At 55.3% G+C, this 18151-nt stretch overlaps 1 protein-coding gene across 1 annotated transcript in view; it reads left to right on the top strand.

Moving 5' to 3' along the window:
• The first annotated feature begins 10 nt into the window (after positions 1–10).
• Positions 11–18151, top strand: part of LOC122374105 (nascent polypeptide-associated complex subunit alpha, muscle-specific form-like) — a 69070-nt gene continuing 50929 nt past the window's right edge. Inside the window, exons 1-2 of the mRNA XM_043352656.1 lie at positions 11–181; positions 584–921. The gene's annotated coding sequence lies outside the window, so the exon portion shown is untranslated. The remainder of the gene's footprint in view (positions 182–583; positions 922–18151) is intronic.

Genomic DNA, 18151 nt, shown 5'->3' with positions numbered 1-18151 from the left:
AAATAGAATGTTGCCTGTTGTTGCCTGTAGGAAGCGTATAGATTAGGAATAGCCTCATTTCAGTCATTTATACATACATTGAGTTCAGTACATTTTGGGACTGATATAATCTCAAAGAAAGCCACGATGAGAGTATTCTTGTAATTCATCGGCAAATCAAAATAGCGAAGCAGGGGTCCGCGTAAGCAGCATTCGCAATTATCTTGAGTAGAACTTCAGCAGGACTGTGGTGCATGTACAGAATTAAGATTCTTATTGATATAGCTAAAAATATGGTCATTTTCTTAAAGAGAAAGTGAAGCTTATTTATTGATAATTGCTGTTTTTGTTTGTGCCTGTCAAAGGTCAATAAGGAAGGGTTAGGGTTACAGCTTTGGACCATGAATATTGAGTTGCGTCCCTATGTTTCTCAAGCTTATTGGCATTGTAAGGCCAAATAATCTACATTCAGCAATCAGCATTGTTTTGGTAACCAGAGTGAATAAATATGGACCCTGCTGTGAGTGGAGTGGACCGCCCTCTATGTTATTGCCTGCTGTGTGGCGGCATCTACCTAAGCTCAGCTTTCTTCTTTCCTTGACAGGTGTCGCTAGCAGCGTGATGAATCGATGATCTGGCAAACGACCTTCAACGAATCGCTGGCGATGACGTCACAAATCCAAACAGGCCGGGCGAGTGGAGTACCGTCTGTGTGACAGCGGCGGTGCTCGAGGGGTGACGCGCCCGAGACGGACGGCCCGGAGGGTCAGACGAGACAGTGCTGGCGTTGGCGACCGCGGCCGCGCGGCGCCGGGGAATGGGCGGCGAGTGGGGATCGCTGCAGAAAGCCATCGTCCATCGCTGGGGCTCTGGCAGCCGCGCACGGCGCTGAGCGGGGTCGGACGGACAGTCGGAGCAGTCGCCAATAACGGACCGTGCGAGGTAAGTGCCGGCTGAACCCGCCACTAACGACTGTGTTTCGTCGTGTGCATGCACCACTCGTCACCAGCGACCCGTGTGGGTCTGTCCCTGTCGGTTTTCACCCAGCTCCGGTCGCGCTGGGCCGGTTTTCAGGCCCAGCCCTGGCGGGCATTGCGCAGGAATTCCGTTATTGGCGGCTGGCCGGCCGGTCCGGCGGCGGGCGGGCCGCCGCTGCGCCGACCGGCCGGGCGGGCGGGCGGCCCTCGCTCTGCCGGACACCCCGATAGCGCCGCCGCAGCGCCGGCCGTTTATTTATCCCAGACGGTGACGTCACGGCCCGGCAGCCCGGCGCCGCAGCGGGCCGGGGGACGGGGGGGGGGGTGACCCGCCGCGTCACCACCTGTGACGCGCGCTAGGTACGGCCGTTTTTTGGTGCACAGCTGTGGCGTGGGGACGGGGGTGACGTGGCCCCGGTCCTCATGGAGTGAATGTGAGCGGCGCGCCGTACCACGGGCTGTCGAGAAACGCCGCGGTGTCGAGGTGAAGAAACGTAGCAACATCTCTTGAAAATAAACATGAAAAATTGTACCGCGGATTCCCCCACGCCTGATCCCTCACATCCCCGACCCCATCGAGGAGGGTCGACAGGTTCTCTGAGAGCTGAACATTGATACGATGAATCACTGGTCCTAAATACCGCGGCGACAGATACTGCCGCTCTCCCAGAGTCGCGATTACGCGTGCTTCTATCGGCAGCGAACACCTACCGATAGGCTGACCTCAGATTTATTTGAAGCCCAGGAATGCTGATCCCAAGAACCGCTCTGGTGGAGCTCCAGTACATTCACAGACTTCAGTTCATTGTAAAAGATGTTATATTCGCTTTCCAATCCTTGGATTTTCACTCTTCAGAACGCCAAGGGCCCAAGGGCATCCTTTTTAGTGGATGCCAGGCTTTGCTGCCTGTCAGGTGACAGCAAGAACCACGCAAAGCTGGGGCTGCATATGCGCTCCAGCTCGGAACCTGTGTGTAAAATCCGGGCAGCATCTGTCATAACATGTATCAATAGGTTCAGTGTGTGGATGTAATCCCGGCTTTAGACGGTATAGGTAGTCTGATAGGCAGGCAGCTAAAGCCACCGCCCCACTTGTGGGCTCTGACTGCGTGGCTGACGGCTGGGGAAGAAGGGAAGAACAAGTTCGAAAAGCTTGTTCACTTTATAGTTGACTTTCTCGTCGGCTCGGGCTCAGTCGTTTGGCGCTTGCATGTGATATCTTGCCCATTGGCCACTGTTGGTTTTTATTGATGGCCCTAAATGCCCTCTGAATCCGCCAGTGAATGTGAACCTTTTATGTCAATATTAGCTCATTGAAAGCGAGCCAGTATATGACAGAGCGCATAAGCAGTAAGATAAGCTCGTACGGTTAATAATTCGTAAGGCCAATTACCTTCGGTCAGGGGAGGTATGTAAAATCGTCCGTCACCTACTTGGTAAACGTTTCTTTACACTGCTCGCCGAAGTATGCGGCTTAGTTTCCGACCGCTCAACTCTCGGTTCTAAAGAAACCGGAGCTAGGTTAAAGCAGCTAAATGCAATTACTGAATGGAGGCTGCTGGTCAATTTTACATTGAGTTTCCACGAACTGAGGTCATACCGGAGTGGGTATTGATCGGATTTTCGTGAATCGGTCAAGCCACATCCAGTGTTGAAGCTCAGAATGCCAATGTGCTCTCTCTGAGCTCTGACAGAGTCGGGATTTACCTCCTCGGTCCGTGGTGTGCGCCTATCTCGGCCGCTCGGGTCGATGTGTTTAGCGCTGTCCGCCATGTGGACAGGTTATCGCTATCTGACCGCTGCAGATGCGCCGCGCCGCACAGCCGCCATTGGCGCCATTTTTGCTCGCTCGGAGTCTCTGCAGTTAGGATGTCATGCGGCCGTCCTTCGGAGAGTTGGTCCGTCTGATCAGCGCCGCGGCGCTGCTGGCGGGTCGGGCGGCGCGGATCCTCTCCGGGCAGCGTCACCGGAGCGGCCGGCTGGCACCTGAGCAGCCGCGCCGGTCCGGGCCGCACCACATCCGGCTTGTAAGCGGCGGATCAGTGGCCGCTCTCACCTCGCTCTCGGCTGTGCCGGGTTCGGCCCGGCCCGGTCCGGTCTGGTCCTGGTCTCGTTTGGCGGCGCCGCGCGCAACTCTGTGCAGTGTGCAGTGTGCGCAACTCATGGCAGTACTGCAGTTGGAGGAGGTATGAGACGCATCTTTATTTAAGACAGTGCGTGGATCTGTGGTAGCTGTGTGCGTTTCTCAGGAAAGGCTACGGAGGCTCCATCATGTGAGACGTATGATCCTAAAAGGAGGATGAGTAGGTACCATCAGCAAACCGTGTGCGCAAGTGCGACTTACTTTTGATATGGTATCTGGTATATAACAAAAGAATCTCTCGCATTAAGTTCTCCAAGATCGACTGATGACTCCGTTTTTCGGCTCTGCCAGGCACCAGGAACCAGATGGTTAATCCCCGACATAATCCGGCTCGGAGTGTGAGCATGCACTCGGTCCGGCGAGCGCGGGCCGGGACGGAAAACTGGGCGTGACCTGGGCTGGCCGGGCAGCGGCTTAGCGTGATCCATGGCGCCGAGTTGGGCTGTGTTGGACACGGTGAAGAAAGTGGCGCCGGCCGCGTCGGCAGGAGATGCGCCGTTGACGAGCGGGCCGGTCGGGCTGTGTCACGACCGGGCGAGAGTGGGAGATGGCGCCGCCGATACGGCCACCGCTCTGCCGTCGGTGAACTGCGCGGCGGGACGGGGGTCCGCCGGTGGTCAGAGGTCCCTCAGTGATCGGCATCCCGGGGCGTTCCGTCTGGGCGCCGCGGCGCCACGCTCCCGGCGCCCGGAGCCGTGGCCTTGCCGGCGCCCCCGAGTCGCGCCCGGGGACTCTGAGCGGCGCCGGCGGCCACGCGCCGGCCGCGCCATCCGTGCCGCTATCGGGGGAGTATACAAACGGGGCGGAGGTTTGCAGAGCAAACTGTTTGCACGCTGCTGTCGCGACACTGCCGGCGGGACTCCCTGCTCCGGTGGCTCCGGCGGGGCTCCTCCACCCGTGTCCGGTCCGCGCGCCGCCTGATCAGCGGTCAGCTCGGCCGCTGCCTGCTCTGCCGGGCAGGCGCGGCGCTCCCGGCCTCTGCCCGACCCCAGTCCCCACCCGGCGTGCACTGGCATACCGTGTGTGCGCTGAATGACTGCTGGGTGTGCAGGGCGGACGGTAGCCGCCGCGCGCCGCCCCGCCGCACACAGCTGCCACTGCACTGGCGGGGACTGTTGGTGATGGTGCTGATGGTGATAGTTCCGGTGGTGACATTGGTGGTCCTGCCGTTTGTGGCAGGTGCACCTCACCAGTCACCCTCAACACTTCCGCGGGCAGTCCTGAACGCTGCAAGAAACCAATGCCCATGAGAAGGCATCGTCAGAGAGATTCGTGAGACGGGACCGCTACCCGGCGAACTGTCAACTGCGAAACTTGGCCGGCGAACTTATGGCATGGGCGCCGAATCGTCTGGCCACTGCCAGGCTCCGCCGCCAAACTTGACCTCTGAACTTCTGGTAGATTTGTGGAAACGACATGCTATTTTCTGGTGGTATTGATTGAGACTGAAAGTTTGCTTCTCAAATGTCAGAGCCACCGTCGGTGACTTCCCGTAGCACAGCTTCTGCACGAGCTCTTGAAGCTTCTGAAGCAGTGATAATGTTTGTTTGAGGGAAATGAGGGCGGGAATGCATTGATACCGGGTCACGGTGCCTAGTCTGCACCTATAAACCCATATGAGTTGATAAGAAAGACTTATCCTATTCATGCTATTGTTTTCGTTCATGGCCACTGTTCCTTGCCGAGCTGTGCCTTGTAGAGGTGGCAAAATGTGGACCCGAGGACCCGGTCCAAAGAACCAGTCTGGACCCATATGGGTCCAGACCGGTTCCTGGAAATTTTTCTGACGGGTCCAACCGGGTCCTACCATAAACTATACATCTTGCACACTATACATTATTACAAAATATGAAGGGAATTAAGTGAATGTTTCTTTGCACACAATAGCTCATGAGTATTCCCAGTGGGAAATAGGCTGTTTTACATGATGCAACTAATGATTCCTACAAGTTAATTGTATTAATTGACTTTTGGGGAACGGGTCCAACTGGTTCCGGTTCCAACTAAGACCGGGTCCGACTGGTTCCAGAAATGTTCAGCCGGGTCTGGTTCGAGTCTGGTTCCCAAAATTTTCATCTTTTGCCACCTCTAGTGCCTTGTGTTACCCGAACGGGTGATGGGAAATATGCCACCGAAGGCTGACCCCATTGATGTTCAGTGTGCCGCGGCAGCGCTGTGTGCCTGTTCCTTCGATGTGACTCTAGAGCTTCACTGTCCTGCCATCCCCATAGGTCGTCTCATCCTATCCTGCCCGGCTCACGGCTGTTTCACGAGCGATCCGCTGGTGACCCCAGCACCCATCAGTCTCGGAACATCAGCTCGCCGGGAGCACTGGTGGCGTGCTGTCGGCCGCTCGTGCCCTCCGTCCGGCCGCCAGTCCGCTTCAATAAGACCAAGGCTTTCGGCGAACACCATCAATGGTTTCCGGGAAGGCAGATTGAGCGCACCGCCTCGCCGGTTGCACGCGTGTATCTCGCCGTCCGGCCGCCAGGGGCGCTGGCAGCGGCGGCAGGAGCATGACGGCTGACGGCCGGGCGGGCGACAGGCGGAGGGCCATGCTGGCGCCGGACCGACCCGGACCGGCCCGTGCTAAAGCACCGGACGGCCGGGCCGTCAGTCCCAGAGGCGGCCTGTGCCTAACGCAGACTGTTGTAATCACCTTCACGGCGTGCAGTCCTAATCGTTTTAAACGGGTGCTTGCCGTTCCCTGACTTCCTCTCCTGATCCTCACTTCTTTGATCTCTCGCAGCCTGTTTTTCTTATCTTTTCCCGATGGTACTGGATCCTTCTTCCACTGCGGCTCTGCCCCATTCCGACGAGTCCTCCATTCATAATTAACACCTTCCCGTAACATATGTATCCGGCTGCATTTATGTATGCATTATGCATTAAATACGCTGGGTGTTTTCTACTCTAGGTGACTTTTTTGCTGCTTATTTTCGTATTTGCTAAAAATATTTTTTTTAATCTATTCCGGCTTCCGACTGTCGATGTGAGCGACACAATTTTCATGGGATTGCATACAAAGTAGCCATCCAGACGTTTACATGTACCAGGAAACATGTCACTTGTCAGTATTACAAAGCCGACTGATGGGATCTTGTTTATGTTATGCATCGGAAGTATCTCCTATTTCATTCTCTTTGTTTCTGTGTTTTTCTCCTGCGCTTCCCCGAGCTGGCCGCTATCCCCCTCCCCCTAACGAGCTACCAGCTCGGCTTACCAGATCCCTCCACTTCACGTTCGATCGCCTCTCTCTGTGACATTCCGCGAGCCGCAGAAACAACCTCGCGGCCGTCCGAGCGCTCAGTATTGACCGCCCTGAGACCTGACGTTTCCCTGTACTCTGCTCTGCACCTGCTGGCTACCTCCCCGCGCCACGCGCTGGCCGCGTGAGTGCCGTTTTTACGTGCATTTGGAGCAGGTCTGTCATGTGCGATCAAGCGGACAGGGACAGAGTTGCCGGTAAGAGAAAATCGCGACTGTAACGGCCGAGTGAAGTACGAATGGATAGTGTGCGGTGGTCTTTAGCGGGAGTGACTGATGGAGCTTTGTGAACCGGACTGTGCCGTGCCGGGCCGGTGTGAAGCGCGCGCCGCACTCTGAGCCAGGCCGGACGGCCGGCCGGGCGGATCAGCCGTTCGCAGAAGCGATATGTATCAGGTGGGCCGTGTTGCCTGCCGCGCCCGTGGCGCCGTTCTTGGGACCGCGGCTCAGAGACAGTGGCAAGCGGTACAGTACCGGGTACCCACCTCCGGTACAAACGGTACGGTACCGGTGCAGGCTCTGAGACGGAACGTCCCCCCCCCCCCGCTCCCCTCCTCCCAGGCCACGCAGAACGCACATAAAGATAATATTAGCTTCGAAAGGCCGCTCCGTTCACCAATACCCTGGATGCCGAAGTAGAACGCGCTTCTGTGAACCAGTCTGCATCACTCTGGTTGCCATAGCAGCTTGATACGCGGAAATGGGTTCAAGGCCTTGCCTTATTCATTCGCTATTTGTTTCACGGTCTAGAGCATTTGCAGCTCTATTTATAGTGCATATGACATGCGGTTGGATACGTGTAATTTTGTTTCATATGCGAATTTGATTTCCCCCCTTCCACTGCTCTGTCTCCCTGCTCTACGTGACTTTTCCGAAGTTCGAGTTCTACCTGTTAGATATCACCTTCAACCAGTGCGGTAACCATTAACTCTTTAAAGGGACACTCCCACCTTAACATTAGTTTTGAGTTGAGATAGCCAAATTGGTGGCCATGGCCTGCAAATACCGGTTTGGGCACTCACAACATCGACAAATGCTTTAATTCGGAGATATGGAATTTCAAACTTGCAGTTTTCGGATTCTAAGGGGCTAGTGCATTGGTATGCCCCCTTAGAATTTGTGACGTCAGCGGAGATCTAACGATTTTTAAATCTTTTACTAAAACGTTTGGTAGCACGCGGTGGTATATGCTGCTTTGCGCGCAACAAATGCCGCACTTTCAAATAAAGTCGCTAGGAACAGCGGAGATCCCAAAAAGTAAACAAAAGTAAAAGTCTAATATCTTGAAAACCGGTGAATATTTTTCGATGAAATTTGGTAGATATTCGTTTTCGCTCTTTCTGAACCGAGCGACATCACTTTCTTGCCAATTCATTAACTTTTTTGAAGGTGGGAGGGTCCCTTTAAGCCCCTCCTCCCCCTCCCCCTCTGAAGGGAATCTCAGACCTCGTTACCTGGACTCTCCCCCCCCCTCCTGCAATAGAGTAAATTGGGTAACGATCCTGATTTCCGCTGGACAGTGCACTTGCCGCCGTTTTTCTGTGTACAAGACATAAAGACTTCGTTCTGAGATTGTGGACAGCCGTTGCCATGACTACCAGCGGACGCTCCTCGGTGTCGCAGCCCGTCCACCTATAGCCTGATCGCGCAGCGTCTGTATTCACGGGTCTCGGCTACCGGTGGATCCAAACTGTCTCGAGTCGCAGTAGCAGTCACCAGCGATCAGACGGCCCCCTCCCGCCCTGGGTCCTCGGACCGTCAGCGGTCACAGGGAACGGTATGTCTCCCGTTTTACAGCTCATTGTTGGGGACGGCTGTGTCGGTGCAGTGCAACCGGAGTCTCTGGCCAGACCAGACGGCGGGGGCGCCGGTCGCGGCGGCCGCTCTGACCCTGGCTGACCCCGCTGACCCCTCGTTGACCTCGCTGACCCCTGGCGACCCGAGGAGGCGCTCGAAGGGCGCAGTCAGTAGAAGTCCGGCGCCGGCACGGCTGTCCTGCTGCGCCATTGCAGTGTGGTGAGTCGACGTGCCTGGCCCGCAACCCAATGCCTTGTTGCGTGATTCACTCATGGATACGGTGCAAGTCCTGAACAGTGGATAGTGCTCCGACTCTGACTTGAGTCACGTTATGAAGCAGCCACCTCCGAACTGTTCGAACAGGCTCGGCTCTGAACTACGGCGTGGCCTACTCTGTGCATTCCGTTAGACGTGTCAGAGTTGTGCTGCGCAGTGGAGCAAATGTCAGCTCCCCGCCCCAGCCCATGGGCCAATGGATTATCAGCTTTACCGCTCCGAATCGTCAAACGCTTTGACATGGACCTCAAATGTCAGGGCTAACGTGTTTGATGGGAACGAGGTTGGCCGGCTGCGCCGCGCCGGTTTGGCCGTTGCCACCCGTTCGTATCCGTGTTTGAACGCCGGGTGACAGACGGGGGGGGGGGGGACATGCGTCCTGACGTGTCGCCGAGCGGCTCCAACATTTGGGCAGGGGCTCCACTGAGCAGTCTGGGCTGCTCCGGCCGTCCACCAGTCATGGTCAGTAGTCAGGACTGCGGAACTCGTGGAGCGCCGTCGAACGTTAATTCTGGCTCCAGGAACATGCGTGAAATGACATTACTTTTAGGAATCTCCCTCCAGTGACTGAGTCGTGAGAAAGGCGCCAGAATACCACCAGGGACCGGGTAACGGCCCGCGTGGGTCGCGGTCAGGCCCATTGAAGTTGCCGGGGTCAGATCAGATAATCGTGTTCCGGCCCCGGGGCGGCCGCGCGGTCCGTCGCGCCACACTGCGGAAGGCCGGGGGTCTGGCGCCAAGGGGACGCCTCGCCAGTCTGCCGCCCGTCACCCCGTCCGGCCGGGGTGCCAGTCATTAGCCCCCGCCGGCCGCGTGGGGCTGCCCCAAAGATGTGCTGTGTGCCGCCAGTAATAGTCGCATTTGGAAGGTGCTGGTGAATGGACTGTGTGGGTTCCTCTTGTGGTGTGGATATTGTGCCCACGCGCTGCTGTGAAGTCGAGGAGACTCGTGCTGTCACCTTCCGGTGCGCCTCGTGAGGAGAGCCATCAGTCCATCGCCGGATCTGGTGAGTACCTACCCCAACTTTTGTGGGCTCCCGCTCGCCGTGTCGATACGTTTGACCTCTGAACGGCTTCCGAACGGGCGGCGACAGATCTCAGATGGAAGCGGATGTGCGTATGGCAAAAGTGTGGATCAGTGCCAGAGTCCACTACCCTCCCCACCGGCGGGACACGACCTCGCAGTGGGCTCGGGATCACCTCGCCGCCGCGCCGGTCTGTCTGTTTGCCGGGGTCTGGAGCCAGCCGCCAGGGGTTGCCTGCTTGGGTCTGTGAACAGCGTCCACATCGCGTCTGTCTCCTCGTGTACCCGTTCGACTTCCGGCAGTCGCTATTGTCATTTCGGCGTCTCTCCGTACGGTGATTCTCCTTACCAATCGTTTATATCGTCCTGCTTGTGATCGCTACTGTTCTTGCTTACAGAACTATCCACTGAAGCTTTTTAACCATCAGCTCTGGCGGAAAGGATGCTTATGCAACCTTCCTGCTATATGCTGTGTGTATCGATATGTTGAGTCGCCTATATCGATATGTTGTGATTCGCTTATATCGATATGTTGTTAGTCGCCTTTTGTATCGATATCAACGTGTGGGCCAATAAAGGCGTGACGTGTCACTTGCTGGCACGGCACGGAGCACGAAACATGGCGCAGCCTGTGGTGAACTTGCGGTTTTGATTTCTATTTTTGGTGGGTTAAAAGCAACTTGAAGAAGTGTAAGAAAGCGAGAAGAAGCAAGACAACATCAAGCAGTGATGTCTGGATTTACCCCACCAGAACAGTTTGATTTTACTTCACCAGAGCATTGGCCTCTGTGGCGCGACCGCTTCAGACGATATCGCCAGGCGTCAAAGCTAAATCTCGATGAGGAGGAAACCCAGGTCAGTGCACTTGTTTATGCAATGGGGCCAGAGGCTGAACATATTATTTTGAGCATAGCAGCTTTCCCTCACAACAATTTTGAAGCTGCTGTGCGCTGTTTTGATGGGTACTTTACCCCAAAGAGAAATGTGATTGCTGAGAGGCATGCTTTTGAGATTAGAACACAAGGCGCTTCCGAGTCGAACGAAAGCTACATTAGAGCAGTGCATTGCCTTGCCGAATACTGCCAGTTTGCTGACAAAAATGAAAGGATCAGAGACCGTCTGATAGCAGGAATGAAAGATAAAAATATGTCCAAGCAGATTCAGTTACGAGCTCTGGATTCAGATGTGACCCTTGAAGTTGTGGTGCAGATGCTTCGTAATCATGAACTCGTCCATGACCCGAGTACCACAGACAATGTGAACAGGATTGAAAGCAGAGCGAGATACAAGCCAGCACCACATCAAGCGAGACGCCCAAGCCAGCCTGGACCAGCTGTTGGACGAAGCCAGAGCCAGCCAGATCCAGCCTCGTCCAGACCAAGATCAGGTCGTGGACGAGCCGGCAGAGGATCACTACTCTCCACAACATGCAGGTATTGTGGAAGGAGGAGGCATACCAGTCCGCAGCAATGTCCAGCCCTGGGGAAAACCTGTTTCAAGTGTGGTGGCAGGGACCACTTTGCAAATGTTTGCTCGGGTTCAAGCCATAGAGTTCAGAGTGTCCAATGTGCCCCAGATACTGAACATGATGAGGATCAGGAGGAAGGTTATTTCCTTGGGGTGGTTGAAGGGCACAAGAGCAAGGACTGGACAGTTTCTGTTGAGGTTGGTCAAAGCCAAGTCAGTTTCAAAGTGGACTCTGGTGCAGATGTTAACATCATGTCTCTCCAGCAGTATGAGCAGATGGTGCAGAAGCCAGACCTGCTGCCCACCTCAAGACAGCTGACCAGTGTTGGTGGTGCCCTTGATGTCCTGGGAGTATTCAGTGCAACCATCAAGTACAAGCAGGTGAGCCTTGAAAATGAACATTTCTATGTTCTGGACACTTCTCAGAATCTGTTGTCACGCTCCACTGGAGAGAGGCTCGGAGTGATTGAATTCACTGGAGAGGTGAGACTGTCTCAGAATGTGTTTGGTCCAACTGGTTTGATGAACACATCACCAATCAAAATCAGGCTTGTTGATGATGCCGTACCCTCTGCTGTGCATACTGCTCGTAATGTGCCATTCCCACTGCTGAAGTCGGTGAAACAGGAACTGGAGAGAATGGAGGATGCTGGAATCATCAGGTCAGTCTCAGAACCCACCGACTGGTGTGCACCAATGGTGCCCGTTCCCAAGGGTGGTGGTTCAGTACGCATCACGGTCGATTACAAGAACCTGAACAAGTGTGTGAAGAGAGAGATCCACCCTATCCCCACCGTGGAACAGTTGACAGCTGAACTTGCAGGTTCGAGCATCTACAGCAAGCTGGATGCCAGCTCGGGGTTCTACCAGCTCCCACTGGACAGGGAGTCGCAGCTACTGACCACTTTCCTCACCCCATTTGGCAGGAAGGCATTCCAGCGGCTTCCAATGGGGATAAACCTGGCGCCTGAATGTTTTCAGAAAAAGATGCAGGAAATGCTGGCTGGTCTCGATGGTGTACTGATATACATGGATGACATTGTTGTGTACGGTGACAGTGTGACGCACGACGAGCGTCTGCAGGCAGTTCTCCAGCGGATCGAGTCATCCGGGCTGAAGCTGAACAAAGCGAAGTGCGAGTTCAAGAAGGACAGCATCATCTTCTTGGGCCAGAAGATCAGCAGCAGAGGAGTGGAACCGGATCCTGCCAAGCTCGCAGCAGTGAGAGAACTGCAGGCGCCACAGAACGAGCAGGAACTGAGGAGCCTACTTGGAACCGTCAACTATCTGGGTAAGTTTGTGCCCCAGATTCAAAGCAAGCTGAAACCTCTAAACGACTTGTTGAAAAAGGATGTAGCCTGGGTGTGGTCCCATGTTCAGCAAAAGGCTCTTGACGAAGTAAAGCAGATGCTAACTGGTGCTCCTGTGTTAGCTTTCTATGACCCAACCAGAGAGACCATTGTGAGTGCTGATGCGAGCAGCTATGGCATCGGTGGCTGTGTGTTGCAGCGACAACCCGACTCCCAGCTGAGACCCGTTGCGTTTTGTAGCAGAACGCTGACCCCATGCGAGCAACGATATGCTCAAATTGAAAAAGAGTTATTGGCTGCTGTCTGGACATGTGAACGAATGCACATGCTACTGTCTGGTCTACCACAGTTTCGACTTGAGTTAGATCATAAACCGTTGATTCCGTTGATCAACTCAAAGAGCCTAGTCGACACACCTGTTCGATGCCAGAGACTTTTGATGCGTTTGACAAGGTACAATCCAGTCGCCACCTATGTGCCTGGAAAGCAGCATGTTGTACCAGATTACCTATCCCGGCATCCCTGCAAAGAGACCGACAATCTCGCCACTGTCTTGCAGAATGACGTCAGCGATTACGTGTCCGGCGTGATCGGCAGCCTGCCCGTGAGTGATCACCGCCTGGAGGAGATTCGGGTGCTGCAGGAGAGGGATGATGACATCTGTCGTGTCACCCAGCAGACTCTTCATGGCTGGATGGAGGGTCCGAGGGCCCTGCAGGACTACTTCAGCGTCCGGCATGACCTGAGTGTGGTGCACCTGCCGTCAGGCCCTCTGCTCCTGTACCGCAACCGTCTCGTCATCCCTTCGAGTATCAGGTCAGAGATTTTGAATAAGCTGCACAATGATGGCCACTTTGGTCTATCCAAATGCCGACAACGAGCTGACCAATCAGTCTGGTGGCCCGGGATCTCTGAGGATCTGAAGAGACATGTCAGCCAGTGTCAGTTTTGTCAGATAAACAGTCCACAACAGCATCGTGAGACACTCATACCGACTCCCGTCCCAGTGTCTGTGTGGAGTCACATTGCCTGTGACATCTGTCATCACAACGGTCACGATTACCTGATTACAGTGGATGTGCTCAGCAGATACCTTGAGATTCAACGCCTTCCCCGTCTCACGAGTTCGGCGGTAGTAGAACGACTCAAAACGCTATTCGCCCGCCATGGAATCCCCGACATGGTAACATCCGATGGTGGAACTCAGTTCACGTCACATGTGTTCCAGAACCTGTCCACCGAGTACGGTTTCCGGCATCGGATAACCGACCCTCACACGCCGTCTTCGAACGGCGCCGCTGAGCGCGCCGTAAGGACGGCTAAGTGGCTCCTCCGCCAGCGGGACCCGCATCTGGCGCTGCTCAACTACCGCGCTACGCCGGTGGAGGCGACAGGCCAGTCGCCTGCTCGTCTGCTCTTTGGACGCGAGATCCAGACTCGGCTTCCGCGTCCGCGGGTCGTCGAGTGTCAGGACTCTACACTCGACGCCGCGAGGAGGAGAGATGGTGAGAGGAAGGAGCTTCAACGAAGGAGCTTCAACAAGCATCACGGAGCTCGCGACTTGCCGCCGTTGCGGCCTGGGGATGTAGTGCGGGTGCGAACAAGGATCGACCCGGACTGGAGCGAGCGAGTGACAGTGCGTGAGCGGATCGGGCGACGAAGTTATGTGGTAGATAACAATCGTCATACAGTGAGGCGCAATCGAGGCGCCCTGCGCCTGTCACCGGGGATCGAGCCTCCCACGGGCTCGTCGGACCTCCCGGTGCCCTTGTCGGTGCGGCCGTCGCCGGGCGTGCCGGAATCTGTGCGGCCGTCGCCGGGCGTGCCTGTTGGTGTTTCAGTGCGGCCGAGCCCGACTGTCTCGATGCCGCGGCCGGCTATCTCTCCGCCGGGTCAGACGCCGGAGCCCTGTCCTTCCGCAGCGGCGAGTCCGAGCAGGACCCGCAGCGGCCGGCTGTACGGGTCGCGTTCGTGATCCCCTGTACGAGTAGGTCGTAGTCTGTTGTACCGTTTTGCTTTTCTTTGGGGGGAGATGTATCGATATGTTGAGTCGCCTATATCGATATGTTGTGATTCGCTTATATCGATATGTTGTTAGTCGCCTTTTGTATCGATATCAACGTGTGGGCCAATAAAGGCGTGACGTGTCACTTGCTGGCACGGCACGGAGCACGAAACACTGTGCTTCTCGGTCTTTTTGCCAATCATCCCTGATCCAGTCATTCTGTCATAATATGTTGGCTTGGCCGGCTGACATTTCGCTCGAACTATGCTGCTCGGTCGATCCTTGCTGATCAGCCGGTCGCAGAAGCTAGTCGACTCGCCATCTCGAGCTCTAACGGCCGCCGTCAGTTCACCGTAAAGTCGTTGTGCGCTCAGCACGGTTACCGTCACCGACGCCGGCGGCGCGTGCCGAGAACGGCGCTAAGTGACGCACTCGCCGACAGGCGCGGACGGAGCACTCGTCGATTGCGACGAGAAATGGATCTCGGTACCGGTCAGAAGTGGCCAGTGGGCGGGCTGGTTAGCTATCTCATCACCTGGCTCTCAGTATCTAACCATTTGCAGAATGCAGAGGATGAAAATGTGACGGATTGGCGCGGCTTGATGATTTGATCAGTGCATTCCCGCTCAGCTGCCTGGCGGCTGACGCATTTGATCGTCGGGAACCTAATGAAGATTAGGTCGATGTGGGCTGAGTCGGCTTGCAGTTCAGAAATCGGGTTTCATCTGCACATGTTTGTTGTCGTGCCTGTGTTTCCCCGCCTGTCTGGCGATTGTTATTAATTCGCTGCGATTTGTCCAGGCTACGAGTTAGCAAGTCATTATCGCCGCGGTCGGTTTGGAAAAGAGAAGCTATAATAGTGGCCTGATCGATCAGATATTCGGAAGAATGTCCGTAAATCGTAATTGATAACCTGTGAGCTCATTTATGCAGGTATATGCTTAGCTCTTGGTTAACGTTAGAGGAATTCATTTGGTTTGGCCTCCGACATTCGTAGCCTGCACCACTGCAGAAACCAATCCTCTTGTGTCACTAACTGGTCAAGCGGGCAGGACACTGTCCCTGGCGGGGGAATCAGGTAGAGACGCTGTCTAACAGTCCCTGAGGGGTGTTCACGGGCACCGCACACTGCTGCGTGCGCTGTGTGCGGTGCGTCCAGCAGGCGTGGGGGTAGGGGATGGGTAGGCGGTTCTGACGTCACGGCTGCGTGCGGTGGACGGTCCGCTGTGGCCAGTCCCGACCGGCCACAGCGATCGCTGTGTGCGGTGACGGAAGGCTGACGTAGGGACGCAGTGGGCGGAGCTTGGAGGCTGTGTGCGGTCCGACCGCACACAGGGCCCGTGAACAGCCCTCTGGTCTGGCGGACCGGGGCCCTCCCGATCAGACGGGCAGGGGACCATTTTCTATCCCTGGTCGAACAGGCAGAACGCGTCCATGGTCTTGCGCCGTGCCTCGACCACGAACCCATTCCATCTGCCCCGGTAGCTCCTCGCGTAATGTCAACACCTCGCAGCATTTCAAAATTGTGAAGTGAGCTTGCATCTCGACCGGCCCCATGGCATAAACATTGGACTGTTTATGGGCGGCCGGGGCGGCCGAGCACGGACAGGCACGCGGCCGGCGGTCTTGGGCGCCACCCGGGCCGATAGCGAAATAATTCACAGAACGGACACCCCGGCGCCACGCGCCCCTTAGACCGGATGGCGAGGAATGTAAACTGAATTCTAGCTGATCCCCGATATTTCTGTTATGTTTTGAATAGAGCTGTTGAAATCAAAGTGAGGCGTTTCTTTTCTCGCCGGCCGATATTGTGATAGCTCGCTTCTTTCTATCGTCGCCGCGGGTTCTCCATCTTCATGGAAGCTTGCCTTTTCCAAGAGGTCCTACTCCACCCCACTCACAGTCTACCGCAGCACGCGGTCGTGGCCGTTGGAGGGGGGGGGGGGGGTCAGCTGGCAGCGGCGCCGTGGTCCGGCGCTCGGACCGCTCTCGGCAGTGTTGTTCATGGACGCGGATCAACTATATTTTTACCGCCGCCGGCGCCGATGAAGTGGGGACTGGCGGCGGCGCCAGCCCTCGGACGGCAGGGCCGCCGGGTCAGGAAGGGGCTCAGCGGGCAGGGTGCCGGGCTGGGGTCTGACGACCCAACCCGTCCAGCCCGGCCGGCGACAGTCCCGGTCCGGGGAGCGACGGCCATGCCGCAGTGCCAAGAACGGTGACACGGTGATCACTGAACCGGCGTCGGAATTACTTTCTGGGAACGGACCTACGGAACAGAGTATTCTCTCGACGATGGTATGAAATTGCTGATTGGGTTTTAGCAGTAACCACCGTCCACCTTGTATGCTGTTCGGTGTCCTCATGAGTTAATCGCAGCTCCCCCGCTGCGCCTGTCCCAGTGTCTCTGGGTGACCGTCCTCCCGGGTGCCGGGCCGGCTCACGGTGCCGCCGCCAGCGCGCGGTCGCGCGGTACCGCCTTCCCATTCACTCCGGTGTCTGGGAGCCGGCGCCGGCCGCCGGGCCCACCGTCCCACAGTGTGGCCAAACGCCAGATTAGCGCGAATTTAATCAAAAAACGAATTTTGGAATTTTGACTTTTTATAACTATCAGTCGATAGGAAATTGTCCAAAGTATGTCAATATCACAATACTTTGGTTCAATGTCTTCCTTTCGGTGTCCAAAAAGCTAGCTAAAGTGGACATACGCAATGCCGGTCCCGGCTGTGCTGAAATCGTCGAAAACCCGCGTCATGTTTACAACACATTTTGGCGTAATTGTCGGAAAGGTTTGGAAATAATTGGAGTGGCATATGACTACTGAGCCTATATTTGATAGTATACCCGAATTCTATAGGTATCCTTGGACTAACCGATGAGTTATGCTCATTTGAAAATGACCTTTTCAAACATCCCCTGAAAACACTGTCCATCTTAAAAACGTAGAGATATAAGAAAATTGCCAAAAAACTCCACGCCAAATCTACCATGAGAAGATTCGCCACACTTTTCTGGACATGGTCCATTCAAGAAACCCTGCCCCAACCTGCCCCCCGGCCTTTGGCTCAACTTTGAACGTATCGGGTTGGCCCGCCCGGGGAGGTCCGGCTACAGGGTGGGGGCGGCGGCGGCTCCGTAACGTTACGCGGATGGCTCAGCCGCTGTATTTCTGACTTGTTATATTGCAGAATACGGTCGCCAATGAATAAATCTTGACAATTTTTTAACCCTCGCCCATATAGGGGGTGCTGGTGGGGGTCGAAAGGACCCCTCTCGGTTTTTCGCAAAAAGCTCATGTAAAAAGCGGCCGATCGCGACGAAACTTTCAGTACCCTCGAGTTTACACATACCCTTTACACATACCCTTTAAACATACCCTTTAAATTTCACGAACCTAACCCCAATGACCTTTGACCTGTGACCTATTTCTCGAGACCATGTTTGGCCGGAAGCGCGATTGGGCGTATGTTTGCTTGCATTAGCCGCGCATTTGCAGTCTTTTCGTGGTTTCAAGCGTCTTAACATTTGATATTATGATGTAAGTCCCATGCATTATGGTCGGCGTCAAGATCACTTGAAGGTCAGGTCAGTTCAATGACCTTTGATGACCTCGGCTCACCTTTTTTAGTTTTACATGCTTCCAGGCTTGTTTTTGGAGCTGATTTCGAATTTATTAACCACTTGAACATTTAGGAAGAAGTTTTGGTGCCTTCGTAACATGCAACGAAGCTGTCACTGGCGGTTGACAGTTGACACCTATTAATTATGAATACCCGGCAGGACTGGTTGGCCTGACCTGGCCTGACCCGACTTACGTTTGCGGCTAGCAAAACACCAATACGGGCGAGGGTTAATGACATGAAGGTGCTTATGGTGTAAGTCTTTGTTTTTAGACTTTTACTCCCATTGC

The sequence above is a fragment of the Amphibalanus amphitrite genome, unplaced genomic scaffold, assembly GCF_019059575.1.
Source record: "Amphibalanus amphitrite isolate SeventyFive unplaced genomic scaffold, NRLGWU_Aamphi_draft 001606F_arrow, whole genome shotgun sequence".
Taxonomy (NCBI): domain Eukaryota; kingdom Metazoa; phylum Arthropoda; class Thecostraca; order Balanomorpha; family Balanidae; genus Amphibalanus; species Amphibalanus amphitrite.
Note: the sequence above shows the minus strand (reverse complement) of the source record. Positions and strands in the feature narration are given on the sequence as shown.